At 43.4% G+C, this 16,814-nt stretch overlaps 1 pseudogene; it reads right to left on the bottom strand.

Moving 5' to 3' along the window:
- Nucleotides 1-819: 819 nt before the first annotated feature.
- LOC126459137 (5S ribosomal RNA) lies at nucleotides 820-936 on the bottom strand (annotated as a pseudogene).
- Nucleotides 937-16,814: the final 15,878 nt, after the last annotated feature.

Here is a 16,814-nt window from a genome sequence, read left to right as displayed (position 1 = left end):
GAACGAAAATTGATCTGATGTTGGCAGCTACATACCATTGAAAGTACCGGTACTCTTAAACTCAGTTAAGTGATCAGGAGGAGGAATATACTTCCTCCAAAACGGAAACGACTCATTCATATTATGGTGTTGCTGCCTCTGGATCACGGGGTCCCAGGTTCGATTCCCAGCCGGGTTGGGGATTTTCTCTGCCCGGGGACTGGGTGTTTGTGTTGTCCTCATCATTTCATCATCATCATCTTCATCATCATTCGTCACAGTGGCTAGATTGGGTTGTATAAAAATTTGGGCGCTAATGACCGCACAGTTGAGCGCCCCACAAACTAAACATCATCATCATTCATATTACATCCACTCAGTTAATGTTTTTCATCCCTTTTCAGATGTCGTAACAGTTTAGGTAGCAATGGCATACGCATAAAACAAAATCAATTTATCGTTAATCTCCTTATGGGGCCACTAATATAACACACAAAAATCTGGTGTGTATGGGCCACAAGGCGAAAGGGTGAGACAAATGTAACTGAAGTGCGTCGTCTCTAATAAATGGGGGCACAAGGCTCGTACAATCCGATAGAACCAAAAACAACTGCATGAATCATCGTATTATAGCTAAAGCACTCCGTCTTCAGGCCGCAAGCGGCCCATCGGGAACATCCGACCGCCGTATCATCCTCAGGTGAGAATGGGGATAGGAGGGGCGTGTGGTCAGCACACCGCTCTCCCGGTCGTTATGATGGTTTTCTTTGACCGGAGCCGCTACTATTCGGTCGAGTAGCTCCTCAATTCGCATCACGAGGCTGAGTGCACCCCGAAAAATGGCAACAGCGCATGGCGGCTGGATGGTCACCCATCCAAGTGCCGGCCACGCCCGACAGCGTTTAACTTCGGTGATCTCACGGGAACCGGTGTATCCACTGTGGCAAGGCCGTTGCCCGTATTATAGCTAAGAGAACGTTAATCATGAATGCAAAGCCACCCATCAGCAGTTCTTCGATAGCAAGTATCTGGAAACAAAAAACTAATCTTCAATTCATTCTAAAACTCAAGATGAGGGAGCCGCTCGTAGTGGCCGCGCGGTTAGAGGCACCATGTCACTGACTGCGCGGCCCCTCCTGCCGGAGGTTCGAGTCCTCCTTCGGGCGTGGGCGTGTGTGTTGTTCTTAGCACAGGTTAGTTTAAGTAGTGCGTAAGTCTAGCGACCGATGACCTCTGCAGTTTGGTCCCTTAAGCTCTCGCACACATTTGAATATTTTTTTTAAGATGAGGGATTTAATGATACCACCGAAACTGTTTGAACAAAAGTTTGCATTTCGAGACCGTTGTCTCAGAATGAACAATACCTAACCGAAACTAACACACAACTCGCAGATCAGCGCCTCTGAGTCAGCGCTGTTACCCATGAGCAGCTGATTTCCTCCAACAGCAGTAGTCGGAAGTCTGCTAACATCAGAGACTTGCGTCTACTTCTCTTGAAGCCTGGTACGTGTTCCCTCTTCTGCGCCTAACACTAGAATATCCTTTTGTACTTCCCTTCTTAGCACCACTTAGGGCAGTGATTCCCAACCTTCTGAGACCATTACTCACGGGTGCAGTCACATATTAGCTAATACTACCACCAGCTCAACATTAATGCTGATCTAAACTTAAGCATGGAAAATGATTCTATTTGAATAGCTTCATGTTTAAAATGAGTGAAGCTAAATGAATTTTATGTTTTGCACGTATTTTACGAGGGCTTTTCGGAAAGTAAGGAACGATAGGTCGCGAAATGGAAACCACACTGAAAATCAAAACTGTTTTGCCTGCAACGGTTAGCTACACGTTCCAGCTACTTCTCTACACAGTCGCCGCTCAGGCTTAGACATCTGTTGTAGCGATGTACCAACTTTTCAATTCCTTCGGTATAGAAGACAGCCGCCAGTGCTTTTCGACAGTTTTCTACTCTTCTACTCTGGACTGCAGCTCGTTTTCTGTGTCAAAATATTATCGTCATAGCCAGTGGTTCATTTGAGCAGAGACGAACTTCAGGGGTAGCCAATTACGGGATATGTTGTAGGTGATCGAACACTCCCCATCGAAAACGTTGCAGCAGCATCTTCATTGCCCCTGCAGAGTGCGGCCGACAATTGTCGCGTAGAACGAACTGCATGACAGTTATGTTATGTGGATTGCATAGCTTCAGGCGAAATCCTTCGGCAGGCCCTCATACTTGGTGGGAGACGCTAATTTCTAGCCATATTTACTTTCTCACTGTGAGCTCGTAACTGAAAGAGCGACATGATGCGATCGACGGGTATACGAGACACAGTGCCAAATGCATCTGTGCAAAGCTTCATGAGATTTTCACTGTATTTTTCATTTCGTGACCGATCGTTCCTTACTTTCTGAATAACCCTCGTGTTAAAGCAAGAATTAATGAGTGAGTGAGAAGGCTGGTTGAACTTATTTCTAACAAGTGCTTTTATATTTGGTTCGTTTGCTGACAGTGCACATCAGAAACATGCTACGAGTGCATTCCAGTCCTTACTTGTTTCACTGATATGATAGGAAAACTTCTATTTCCACATATTTAAATATTTACTGCAGTGTTTCTGTTTCATTTGTTGTGATACAATAAGCGCTGAAGCAACTTCCAGTGCATTGCGAGTACTACCTTCAACTCCTCAGAACAGAAAGTTGCACCATGCACCTCCATAGCGACACTTGTTTCAACCAAAACTTCCACCCTGTTTAAAATCAACCAAGTTAAAATATGTGGGCTATAATTACTGTTCATAAATCACTTGAGTGCTGGACTCCTTATATATGAATTGCTAGAAATTGGAAGACTTCAGGCTGCTAATGATTTGTGTCTGGACACTGTCAGTAGCAATAACAATAATAATAATAATAATAATAATAGTTTTTACAGCACTACAGTAGCCGTTATGTAGTTTCTGTTGTATTAGACTGTTGTTTTCATTTATCTCTTTCAAAGTGAGTAATGAAGCAATTTCCAGTCCAACGCAGGAAGTTCAAACAATGCAGAGATTTTCATGAGATATTTAGCATATGAGGTACTTAGCATAGGTACCTGTCTGTTCCACTTTTACAGTCATAGATCCGCCTTAAAAAAACAAAACACTTGTGTAGTGGGTAGACTAAGTGAAGAAGATTTTGTCCATACTCACGTTTCACAAGCGTAACTTCCACCATATCGTGTTATGCCTTAATGGTGGCACTGGAAAAAAAGTAATTACTGATAAATTCATGTAATCGTTATTAGAGCCTTAGAAAATTATGGTGGTAAAAACAATAATGATCTTTCAGAAATAATGTGGTTTCGTGACAGACACAAGCTGCACTAAAATCAGAGGATATTATGAGGGAAGTCTCATACTCTGATCTTCCGTAATTGTTTCTATTCATTAGTGTTCCCTTGCCCATTTCCTTTCTATTACAGGGTAGGAAATTAAAGAAGATACTGAAGTATTGGTTGCTCTCAGTGTAACGGTCCAACTAGTAATCAGTAGGACCGTTTCAAAAACACTGAAAATCAATCTTTCGTTGCCTCTGGCAGCTATTGATTAGGAAACCTGTAATTAGAACTGGATGATCGTTTTATTGTACGACATGTTCGACTCACGGATGTTCGAGGTGTTACTGTGAGCATCATTATCCTTTAAATGAAATTATATTTTCTTGATCGAAGATTCTAAGCTGTGTTCCTGGGATCCTTGTCACTGCTTTAAGATCCCAATATTTTTAAGACTGAGTTTGCACTTTGCTGTCGTTATGATTAGGGAGAGTAATGTCATGTAATGTTGCACTTTTTATGACTACAGCACGGATACCAATTTTCCTGAACTATCACGTATCTTTCTTCAGGCCAGAAGGTAAGTCAGCAGTTGGTGATGCAGAGAGAGCTAGTGGTAAATCATTTTATATATAACGTGATTGTTTTGTGTTTTAAATTTCAGATTTCACGAGAAAAGCAAGGACATCTGCATCTCCTGTCGTGTCACCTGACTGCGAAACGTCTAATACAGACCATTGTTATTGTTAATATTAAAGTCATTCACAGTATTTGCAGTTGCGTGGAATAACTCGGGTTGGCCAAGAAGAACCACCGAACCGAATTTTATGTCCGTATTACTTCCCTTCCGCAAGAGAGTCACAAGCAGTTTCCTATTAAGCATATAGTAAACTACCACAAGAGACACTGTAAGCAGTTGGTAACATCAGTCCAGCAGTAAGATTAGCTATAAACATCCAAGTATAAGATTAATTACTATCTTTTATTTGAACATTGCGGCCATAGCTTTGCGGCATCGATTATTCTTGGTCACGATCAGTACTATAATAACATCCCATAACTGTCATACAGTTTGGCTGTAGGAATGGTAAAATGACCAGAGGCGAGGCTCTGGCGTTGCACTCGACACTGGAGGCAAGACTTAAAAAAAGTCAGGACACCTTCGCAGGATCTGTCGACGTAGAAAAAGTTTATGAAAAATAAAATGATGTAAGATTTTCGAAATTCTCAAAGAAGTAGATGTACTGTACAACAGATTTAAGAACCAAGAGCAAACAGTAACAACTGAAGACCAAGTGGGAAGCACTCTATTAAAAAAGGTACAAGGCGAAGATGCAGCCCTTCTCTTCTTGCTGTTCAATCCGTATATCAAAGAAACAAAGTCTAAAACAAGGATACAGGAGAGGAAGTCAAAGCCGAGGTGAAACGATATCAATGATTACAATCGTTGATGACACTGATTATTCTGAGTGAAATTAAGAAAGAATTACAGGAAATGTAAAATGAAGTGAACAGTCTAATGAGGACGTTTTATGGACTGACAGAAAATCAAAAAAAGACTAAAGTAATGAGGAGCAGCGGACACAACAACAGCATTAAAAGTAATGCCAATATTACGCACCACTTAGTACAAGAAGTGAAGGAATTCTGCTAACTTGGAAGCAAAATATCGCATGATGATCGGAGCTAGAAGTATGTAAGAAACAGTCTAGCACAGGAAAAGGGGACTTCCTCGATAAATATTAATATGAAACAGAGGCCTTCATTTGAACTAGAAATATATGAAAATTTACGTTTGGAAAACAGAAATGTATGCAAGTGCAGCATGGATTGTGGGACAATCGGAATAAAAGAGAATCGAAATGTCTGAGATGTGACATTATAGAAGCACACAGCTGATTAAGTGGACTGATAAGATTGGAAATGAGGAGGTCACCTGCAGAATGTGTGAGGAAAAGAATATCTGGAAAGCTCTGACTATTCGAACAGACAGAGTGATGGGGTATGTGTTAAGACATCAGGGAATAACTTCCATGGTACTGATCATTGTAGGAGGATATGATGAGAAATTCAGACCAAATGGAACTCACACGTCTAAATCTGGTGATCCTGCTGGCTTCGGTTGTTGTTTTACAGCACGAAGAGCACATTGGGTCGTAGTAGTCGTATGTGGTCGTGTATTTTCCTGCTGAAAAATCATATCAGCTTCCTGTCAAATAAATGGCAGTGGCACGATGATAACAGCCTGTATAATGTAGCGAGCACTGGTTACTTCGTCCATCAGAATCACGAAATGTGACCGCGAGTTGTAATTGATGCCACCCGCCAGCCCACCATGAAAACTGGGATGGGACCTGCGTGTCGTGTGCGATGTACACTGCAATAGGCAGCTCATTAAGTTCACACTGTACCCGTATACGTCCATCAGTCGCATAGGGACAGAACCTGCTCTCTTTACTGAAGACAAAATAGCGACATTCCAATCTCCAGTTAACTCTTTTACGACACCAGACTATCCATGATTGGTGGTGTCGAGGTGCCAGTGGTAGCCCGCCCAGATTCAAGAGTGTTCTTAGTCCTTCTGCATGTAGACGGTTCCCAGTGGTCCAGTTGACACAAGACGTGTGAAGGTGCTCCCAGATGACACCCTCGATGATGTTCGGTCGACCACCGCTGTTTGCACAGTGCGTCGATTTTGATGTGTTTTTGTAGCATGTACACTACCGGCCATTAAAATTGCTACACCACGAAAATTACGTTCTACAGACGCGAAATCTAACCAATAGGAAGAAGATGCTGTGATAGCAAATGATTAGCTTTTCAGAGCATTCACAAAAAAAATGATTCAAATGGCTCTGAGCACTATGGGACTTAACATCTATGGTCATAAGTCCCCTAGAACTTAGAACTACTTAAACCTAACTAACCTAAGGACAGCACACAACACCCAGTCATCACGAGGCAGAGAACATCCCTGACCCCGCCGGGAATCGAACCCGGGAACCCGGGCGTGGGAGAGTATTCACACACAAACAGCAGTTGACCGGCGTTGCCTGATGAAACGTTGTTGTGATGCCTCGTGTAAGGAGGAGAAATGCGTACCATCACGTTTCCGACTTTGATAAAGGTCGGATTGTAGCCTGTCGCGATTGCGGTTTATCGTATCGCGACGTTGCTGCTCGCGTTGGTCGAGATCCAATGACTGTTACTAGAATATGGAATCGGTGGGTTCAGGAGTGTAATACGGAATGGATCCCAACGGCCTCGTATCACTAGCAGTCGAGATGACAGGCATCTTATCCGCATGGCTGTAACGGATCGTGCAGCCACGCCTCGATCCCTGAGTCAACAGATGGGGACGTTTGCAAGACAACAACCATCTGCACGAACAGTTCGACGACGTTTGCAGCAGCATGGACTATCAGCTCGGAGACCATGACTGCGGTTCCCCTTGACGCGGCATCACAGGCAGGAGGGCCTGCGATGGTGTACTCAAGGACGAACCTGGGTGCACGAATGGCAAAACGTCATTTTTTCGGATAAATCCAGGTTCTGTTTACAGCATCATGATGGTCGCATCCCTGTTTGGCGACATCGCGGTGAACGCACATTGGAAGCGTGTGTTCGTCATCGCCATACTGGCGTATTACCCGGCGTTAGGGTATGAGGTGACATTGGTTATAAGTCTCGGTCACCTCTTGTTCGCATTGACGGTACTTTGAACAGTGGACGTTACATTTCAGATGTATTACGACCCGTGGCTCTACCCTTCATTCGATCCCTGCGAAACCCTACATTTCAGCAGAACAATGCACGACCGCATGTTGAAGGTCCTGCACGGGCCTTTCTGAATACAGAAAATGTTCGACTGCTGCCCTGGCCAGCGCATTCTCCAGATCTCTTACCAATTGAAAACGTCTAGTCAATGGTGGCCGAGCAACTGGCTCGTCATAATACGCCAGTCACTACTCCTGATGAACTGTGGTGTCGTGTTGAAGCTACATGGGCAGCTGTACCTGTACATGCCATCCAAGCTCTGTTTGACTCAATGCCCAAGCGTATCGACGCCGTTATTACGGCCAGAGGTGGTTGTTCTGGGTACTGATTTCTCAGGATCTATGCACCCAAAATGCATGAAAATGTAATCACATGTGAGTTCTGGTATAATATATTTGTCCAATGAATACCCGTTTATCATCTGCATTTCTTCTTGGTGTAGCAATTTTAATGGCCAAATGTGTAGATATCCAGAACCTGGTCTACAGGTGTAGGAATATTCCATAACTGAAAACGGCGACACACTAACGATGCATTGTGCCCAATATGTGTAACATGTGTTGCTACAAACCCATCCAGCTTCCCGCTGGCCCACGAGGCGACGGTATTCAAATGGCTGGAGGTATTCAGCATGATTATGAACTCATCGGCGGGCCCTATTGTACCCTGGATAGAATTTTGCAAATACCGTTCACCTTTGCAGTCAATACAGTTACTGCTTACAAAGCCAAAACAGAGAGTACACATGCAGGTCTCCTGATCTCCATCTGTTCGCCGATGATCATGACAAATGAATCACTAACACTATAGCCTCTCTTCGTGCACATAGTACTACACCCTGGTGCCACTGAGCACGATCCTTGAGGATACAGTGTATGATCAATGTTTTTCTGGGTGTAAGTCGAAGTCCTTCCTGGGCCACTGACAGACTTAGTAATCAGCAACGTAGCTTTAAAAGCAGACGGACAGTGTTTATTCTTCAGAAAATTTTCTACTGCATGCACCACTTGTTATTTAGAAAGTGTAACTCATACATAACCTAAAAAAATTACATTTTCACAACTGTTGCTAAACAAAAATATTTTTAGATATTGATACTGTAGGTTTTCAACATACCCGGTCAAACCTTCAACAGTGCAAGAAAAGCAAAAGAATATCGTACACAAACCCCGTCAGCAAATTTTCAGACGATACACGACGAAGTACACGATTCCGCTTGTAGGAAATAACTGCACCCTTCAAGCAACCAGGAGGAGAGCGGGCAGCTCTTCTATCATTATGGGCACATAGCGAACGCTGGCAGCAATTAAAGTACGCCACGGAACACCAAAAGATACATAAAACGGGAACAGACGCTACAACTTGAAAAACAGATTCTGACATCCTTAGGGTCAGGTATTTTCTCTGCCTCGTGATGACTGGGTGTTGTGTGATGTCCTTAGGTTAGGTAGGTTTAAGTAGTTCTAAGTTCTAGGGGACTGATGACCATAGCTGTTAAGTCCCATAGTGCTCAGAGCCATTTGAACCATTTGAACACCCTTAAGTCGCAGTGCTTCGATGGAATTCTTTACGCTTGCATGTACCCCACTGAGCACAACCACGAAGGAAATCTTTTAGTATTCTTAGCCTTAAAGAAAGATACCTGTTGACTAACAACAACTGCAAGTGGCCGGCCGCTGTAACCGAGCCGTCTAACCGCTTCAGTCCGGAACCGCGCTGCTACTACGGTCGCAGGTTCGAATCCTGCCTCGGGCATGGATGTGTGTGATGTCCTTATGGTATTTAGGTTTAAGTAGTTCTAAGTCTGAGGGACTGATGATCTCAGATGTTAAGTCCCATAGTGCTTAGATCCATTTGAACCATTTTTGAACTGAGAGTGGTGTGGCATTTAAAAATTCCGAGCAGGGCGTTTCCAAAGAAGAGCATTGTTTAGTTTCTATCAATTTCCTAAAGTTTAGTAAAGAAAACACAGAATATAGTCCACAACAACCCAGCACCGTGCATAAAAATCAATTATGTTAAGGAATTTGTTTATTTTCTCATCCACTTAACGAACATTGGATACCAAGTTATTTGTTCATGGAAAGAATGTCTACAACAATAGCTCACGGAGCGGCAAATGATTAAAATAAGGGATACAATAAGTTTCCCATTCTAATACCACATTACGTGCATATCTGCACCTACTTTGCTCTAAGACAAAAAATAAAGCAGCACAAAGAAACTATCTCAATAGGACGGAAATCGTTAGAAGCGATTTACATGTGCAGACAAAAATGTTCAAATGTGTGTGAAATCTATTGGCACTTAACTGCTAAGGTCATCAGTCTCTAAGCTTACACACTACTTAACCTAAATTATCCTAAGGACAAACACACACACACCCATGCCCGAGGGAGGACTCGAACCTCCGCCGGGACCAGCCGCACAGTCGATGTGTAGACAAACAAAATGATTACAGTATCAGTTTTATTCGAGAAGACGAGGCCCGCCTGTGGTAGCTGAGTGGTTAGCGCGACGGAATATCAATCCTAAGGGCCCGGGTTCGATTCCCGGCTGGGTCGGAGATTTTTCTCTGCTCAGGGGCTGGGTGTTGTGTTGTCCTGATCATCATCATTTTCATCCCCATCGACGCGCAAGTCGCCGAAGTGGCGTCAAATCGAAAGATTTGCATCCGACGAACGGTCTACCTGGCGGGAGGCCCTAGTCACACGACATTTTAAGAGGAAGATCTTCACAAATTTAGGAAGTCAATAACGCATTGGTGCACCTCTGGCCCGTATGCAAGCAGTTATTCGGCTTGGCATTGATTGGCAGAGATGCTGGACATCCTCCTGCGGGATGTCGTCGAAAATTCTGTCCAACTGGCGCGTAAGATGGTCAAAATCCCGAGGTGGTTGGAGGGCGCTGTCCATACTGCTCCAAACTCAACTGGACAGAGATCCGACCTTGATGTCCAGAGAGCACTAATACAAGCAATAGAAACTCTGGACATCAGCAAGCGGATATTATCTTGCTGAAGTGTTAGTCCAGGGTGGGTTGCCATGAAGGGAAACAAAGCGAGACGTAGAATATCGTTGACGAACCGACGAGCTGGAAAGGTGCCGCAGATGGCAACCATAAGGGTCCTCGGCTGAAAAGAAGTTGCACCCCAGACCATCACTCCTGGTTGAGGGACCGTTGGCACCCAACTGCTGCCCAGGACGTCTCCAGACACGTCTTTGCCCTGGAATCTCATTGACTGGAGTAGAACTGTCTTCAGTGATGGGTCCCGTTTCGAACTGAGCTCCGATGACCAGTGAAGATGAATCTGCAGACGCCCCGGCCAGCAGTGGGATACCAACCTGGCGGTCGCACGCCATAAGGCGTGGGCGTTGCATAAAGGCCAGAAGTGGACCGACGCTTTATTCACTTGCTCAATTTGCGAAGCTCTCTCTCTTGAACAAATTTTTCAATTTTCCTGAAATTGTAATCATTTGTTTGTCTGTACATGTACATCACAACTACCGATGACCTTGTGGATAACAACAGCAGTTCACTGAGGCTTTTTACGGATGATGCTGTAGTATATCGAGAGGTTTTAGCAAAGGAAAATTGTACTGAAATGCAGGAGGATCTGCAACGAATTGACGCATGGTGCAGGGAATGGCAATTGATTCTCAATGTAGACAAGTGTAATGTGCTGCGAATACGTAGAAAGAAAGATCCTTTATCATTTAGCTACAATATAGCAAGTCAGCAACTGGAAGCAGTTAATTCCATAAATTATCTGGGAGTAGGCATTGGGAGTGATTTAAAATGGAATGACCATATAAAATTAATCGTCGGTAAAGCAGATGGCAGACTGAGATTCATTGGAAGAACCCTAAGGAAATGCAGTCCGAAAACAAAGGAAGTACGTTACAGTACACTTGTTCGCCCACTTTTTGAATACTGCTCACCGGTGTGGGATCCGTACCAGATAGGGTTGATAGAAGAGTTATAGAAGATCCAAAGGAGAGCAGCGCGCTTCGTTACAGGATCATTTAATAATCGCGAAAGCGTTACGGAGATGATAGATAAACTCCAGTGGAAGACTCTGCAAAAGAGACGCTCACTAGCTCGGTACGAGCTTTTCTTGCAGTTTCGAGAACATACCTTTACCGAGGAGTCAAGCAGTATATTGCTTCCTCCTACCTATATCTCGCGAAGAGACCATAAGGATAAAATCAGAGAGATTAGAGCCCACACGGATGCATACCGACAACCCTTCTTTCCACGGACAATACGAGACTGGAATAGAAAGGAGAACCGATAGAGGTACTCAAGGTACTCTCCGCCACACACCGTCAGGTGGCTTGCGGAGCATGGATGTAGATGTAGATTTCCGTTCTATCCGGATAATTCCTTCATGGTGCGTCGTTTTTTATTTTTATTTATTTATTTTTCGTCTTAGAGTGTATATGTTTCACAAACCCAACTTATGGCATGTGGTACAGGGCACTGTACCTAACACTATCGTTTCGTCCCTTACCCCATTTGTGAATGGCAAGCGGGAGGAACAACTAACGGTAAACCATTGATAAGCTGCAGTTTCTCTAATTTTACCGCGATGGCCATTTGCGAAATGTGCTAGGGATGAAATAATATATCGTCCGACCCTTCTTGAACCGTACGCTCCTGTAATTTTAACACTAATCTCCTCCGTGATGTACCGGGTGATCAAAAAGTCAGTATAAATTTGAAAACTTAATAAATCACGGAATAATGTAGACAGAGAGGTACAAATTGACACACATGCTTGGAATGACATGGGGTTTTATTAGAACCAAAAAAATACAAAAGTTCAAAAAACGTCCGACAGATGGCGTTTCAGCTGATCAGAATAGCAATAATTAGCATAACAAAGTAAGACAAAGCAAAGATGATCTCCATTACAAGAAATGCTCAATATGTCCACCATCATTCCTCAAAATTAGCTGTAGTCGAGGAATAATGTTGTGAACAGCACTGTAAAGCACGACCGGAGTTATTGTGAGGCATTGGCGTCGGATGTTGTCTTTCAGCGTCCCTAGAGATGTCGGTCGATCACGATACACTTGCGACTTCAGGTAACCCCAAAGCCAGTAATCACACAGACTGAGGCCTGGGGACCTGGGAGACCAAGCATGATGAAAGCGGCGGCTGAGCACACGATCATCACCAAACGACGCGCGCAAGAGATCTTTCACGCGTCTAACAATATGGGGTGGAGCGCCATCCTGCATAAACATCGTACGTTCCAGCAGGTGTTTAACAGCCAGGTTGGGGATGATGCGATTCTGTAACATATCGGCGTACCTCTCACCCGTCACGGTAGCAGTTACAAAACCAGAATCACGCATTTCCTCGAAGAAAAAAGGCCCGATAACGGTAGATGTGGAAAATCCAACCTATACCGTGACTTTCTCGTCGTGGAATGGAGTTTCCACAACAGTTCTAGGATTTTCGGTAGCCCAAATTCTGCAGTTGTGGGCGTTAACAGATCCTCGGAGCGTGAAATGAGCTTCGTCGGTCCCCAACACGTTACTCAACCAATCGTCATCTTCCGCCATCTTTTGAAACGCCCACACCGCAAATGCACTCCGCTTCACTAAATCGCCAGGTAACAATGCTGATGGATTTTGTACGGATAGCATCGGAGGGTACGCCTCGGTGCCAACGAAACAGTAGTGTATGGAATGCCGGTGCGACGTGCGACTGCACGAGCGCAGACTTCCTCGTGCATATACGAACCCGCTTCAGTCTCCATATCTTCCTGAACAGTCTCAGCAGCATTACGCCTTGTGCTCGGTCGGCCACTACGGGGTCTATCGTCTAAACAACCAGCGGCTTCAAACTTCGAAATCATTCTCGCCACAGCTGCATTTGTCAACGGACCTTTACCCGTTCGAATCCCCTTCCTATGGCGATAGGATCGTAACGCTGAACTGGTACATTCCCCATTCTGATAATACAGCTTCACTAAAAGCGCCTTTTCAGGTAACGTCAACATGCTGCAACTGCTGGCGCATATGATTCTCTCTCTCATTACAGCTTCTTTTATACACGATTGTCATGCGCAGTCGCTGACGTTTTGCTGTCCACCGCCATCTGTCGGACATTTTGTGAACTTTGTTTTGTTTTTTTCGTTCTAATAAAACTCCATGTAATTCCAAGCATGCGTGTCAATTTGTACCTCTCTATCTACATTATTCCGTGATTTATTCAGTTTTCAAATTTATACTGACTTTTTGATCACCCGGTACAACGCCAATCTATTTTCGGATGACAATGGTTCAACCCTGCGTCCGGCCATCGTGATGTAGGTTTTCCGAGATTTCCCTAAATCGCTTCAGGCGAATGCCGGGAGGTATTTTGAAAGGGCACGGCTGATTTCCCTCCCCATCCTTCACTAATCTGAGCTTGCGCTCAGTTTATAATGATCTCGTTGTCGACGGGACGTTAAACATTAATCTCCTCCTCCCTTCTCCTCAAATAGCTATTAAAAGTTCTCATTCTGAAAGAGAGTACTGAAAAAATGACAGTGTATTCAAAAGAGGAAAGACCATAGCAGGTGTATACAATGCTGTTCTTCTTCTGAAAAAGCAGCCGTATCTATAAATTTTAATAGAAAAACCTGTTGACGATGTTGTGATTTCTTCCTTAACAGTACAGGGAACTGGAGAGTAAATTTTGCAACATCTGGCCCAAGAATGGAGTTGCGTAAGAAACAGAATGGATTGCTTTCGCGAATTTAATTTTTAATTCCCTCGTAAAAAAATTTTAATAACTGAGAAATCGTTTTTGTTGACTACCCTTCTACTAGCTAAAATATTATTACCTTATTTGTGTACTTGTATAAGGGGCGATAAGGAAGTTTCCGTTAGAAGGCTGTACATTCAAAAATCGGCATGCCAGTCCGGCAGAACTGCCGTCACCACTCATGTAATCATCCCACCGGACCACCAGGTTGAGATAAAACACCGTGTCCTGCTGTGTGTACGGGTCAGTAACTGTCTACAGCCGACAACCAAAACGAAGAGGAACTGCAACTTACCGCAAAAATGGCGAAGTCATTTACAAATGTTTTTCTTATTAAAACGAAGTAAAATAAAGAGTATTACATGGAGGATAGTACAAAACGCACATATGCAATAAAAGATTGAAAACACAGAAAATAAAGTACATCTTACAAGAAACGAGATGCACTGAGACTTAGACAATACATTATGTGTAATGCATTTCACAATATAAGACGGGCATTCAGTAAGTAAGCAACACATGTTTTCCTGGAAGCAGATTGGTTTTATGGAATATTCCAGCACACCATATTTTTCACCATCCTTTTGGCTACAAGATCCTATTTTTCAACATAATCTCCGTTGAATGCGACGGCCTTACGCCACCTTATTGGGAGAGCCCTTATGCACGCATGGTACCACTCTATGGGTCGATGTGGGAGCCAATGTCTTGCTGCTACAATAATCTCCACATCATGCGCATATTGCTTCTCTGAGTCCATCCTTCACTGGGCCGATCATACGGAAATCAGAAGGTACGAGATCCGGGCTGTATGGCACGTAAAACTCTCCTTCTGTATGACTTGCGTTTACTAACGGGGATAGAAAAATTGTTGACTGCTTATTGAGAGTAAATTCATTTAATAATTTTGAAAAACCGATACGCCCGCAATTTGAGAATGACTTTCGATGGAATCATTGGTCGCAGCACACAAAAGGTATTTACGTTGCGAGAATGGTACGAACGGGATGTTTCTTACTGCCATATTTCATGATTAGGGTTAGTTTTACGATCTAAAAAACAATAACAAAACAAAAATATCTATCTCGCTTTAGGTCGGTATCTAGGAGGCAGAGGACTTCCCTGATGAGCTGACCTGGAAAAACTATATTTCCCTTTATGTATTGACTGCGAAATCGGTAAGTTAAAGACTATAAACTCTTGATGACGGTGAGAACTACTCTCTTTATTTTTACGTACCTAGGAAGCGGCCATCTCGACACAATCCAAGCCAGCCAGGAATCCGTTTTCATTTACCTCTTTTTACAGCCTCGAAGAACCGCTAAACTCCTTCGCCTTCTCTACGATAAAAGGTACCATACACGATAATAATTTTGAACATCGATTTCTTCCCTTGAATGGTTAGGGTGAGTCAGGGTGATATGGTGAATCGGGTGAAATGGTGAATTGCTTTAATTCTTTACTGGTTAAACTGATGTCTCCGTAGGTCTGCATGCCAACAGTCTCTGATCATCTGTGCAGTGTGCATGTGTTGAAAACCAGCTCTGTTTTAAAAACCGTAAGTACTTTGTACAAAACTGTTTTCGATGATAAATAATTTTTGTATGCTGCATGCATTTGTAGATGTTACTTCAGGTAGCGTAGTCCGTGGGGTACTTTTGATATATTCTGCCTTCTCATACAGCTTATGTACTACATAACCTAGAAATCGTTGCGTGTAGTGTTTGGACTTCTTGCCGTGCTATTCATCGTTTCACCCATAGCAAATGGGAGAAATGATGAACTCGGGCAGGGGTGATACGGTGAAGGACTTTTCTTATGTGCAAAGTGTAAAGCTTTTACTTAGGTACAGTCGTGCTCAAAAGTATCCGAACGACCTGAATTGCATTTCGCCTGATTCGCATGCAACCGGCATAACGCGGCTGTCTAGCAGGTCCTCTAATCGCTCATTGGTACAGTCGTTTGACTATTGAAAATGGTTCCAGCATGTCACCACTAGAAAACACTGCTCTGTATCGCAGTAACTCAAGATATAAAGTAATACCACGATGCTACAAATATCAGGGAACACCTTATCACAGATAAGACTGACCTTAAGGCTTGTAAGCTCACATTTATTACAATAAATGACATACCTGAAATGTTACCACTCTCATTATTACGTCAGATAGGTAATGGACGTAGTAAGTTCGTCGCATTCATGATTTCCTCTTCAAAGTAACATACAGTACTTATTATTTAACGCAAAATGGCATTAAAAATTTAAGTTATCCACGAGCAGCTAGTTGAGAATATGTATGAACTTCAAGTGACACGGCGAACCGTCTCGTTCTGCATATGGATTCAAACCCAGGTCAGGCAAACTAAGCAAAGATTTCGAGACTGACGCAAACTAACAGTCATTCCTGATTAGGCATACAGAGAGTGATATACCTCGATTTTAGACAGTATCAGTTAGCAAATATCAACTTTAAATTACATAACGCAAACATTTTTAACGGACGCGAATTCCTCCCCAGCATCTCTTGTCCTTGTTAACAATCTACGAGAGATGTTAAATATTGCTGCTTCACAAGTAATTTACTTGAAATTACGCGAGGTAAAGCTTTGTGTTGGACAGGGATTCGAACCCAGAACCTAATCGGATTGATATCGAAACACAACCAACTGTGACATATCGGATTTCGTTGGCAGTAGCTAGATGTTTTAACTGAAATGACGAGACGAAACATTAATTTTTTCCTTCCCAGAACTCCAACCCAGCACCTATCGCTGTTATAGTCTAGAGTAAACGAACGTTAAATATGGGTTTGTTGCACCAGCAGCGACATGCGAGCATGTTTGCATTATCTTGCAGTGCTGTGGTATGCAGAAGTTCTGGAGGAATTGTTGTTCAGCTCTGGAGCTGTTGTACCTATGTGTCAGCTAGTAGCGTAATGGTAGGTGTCGTGCACCATAGATAAGATGTCTCGAATTC

The sequence above is a fragment of the Schistocerca serialis genome, chromosome 2, assembly GCF_023864345.2.
Source record: "Schistocerca serialis cubense isolate TAMUIC-IGC-003099 chromosome 2, iqSchSeri2.2, whole genome shotgun sequence".
Classification (NCBI taxonomy): Eukaryota; Metazoa; Arthropoda; class Insecta; order Orthoptera; family Acrididae; genus Schistocerca; species Schistocerca serialis.
The sequence above is the reverse complement of the archived record's forward strand: the minus strand, read 5'-3'. Positions and strand labels throughout refer to the sequence as shown.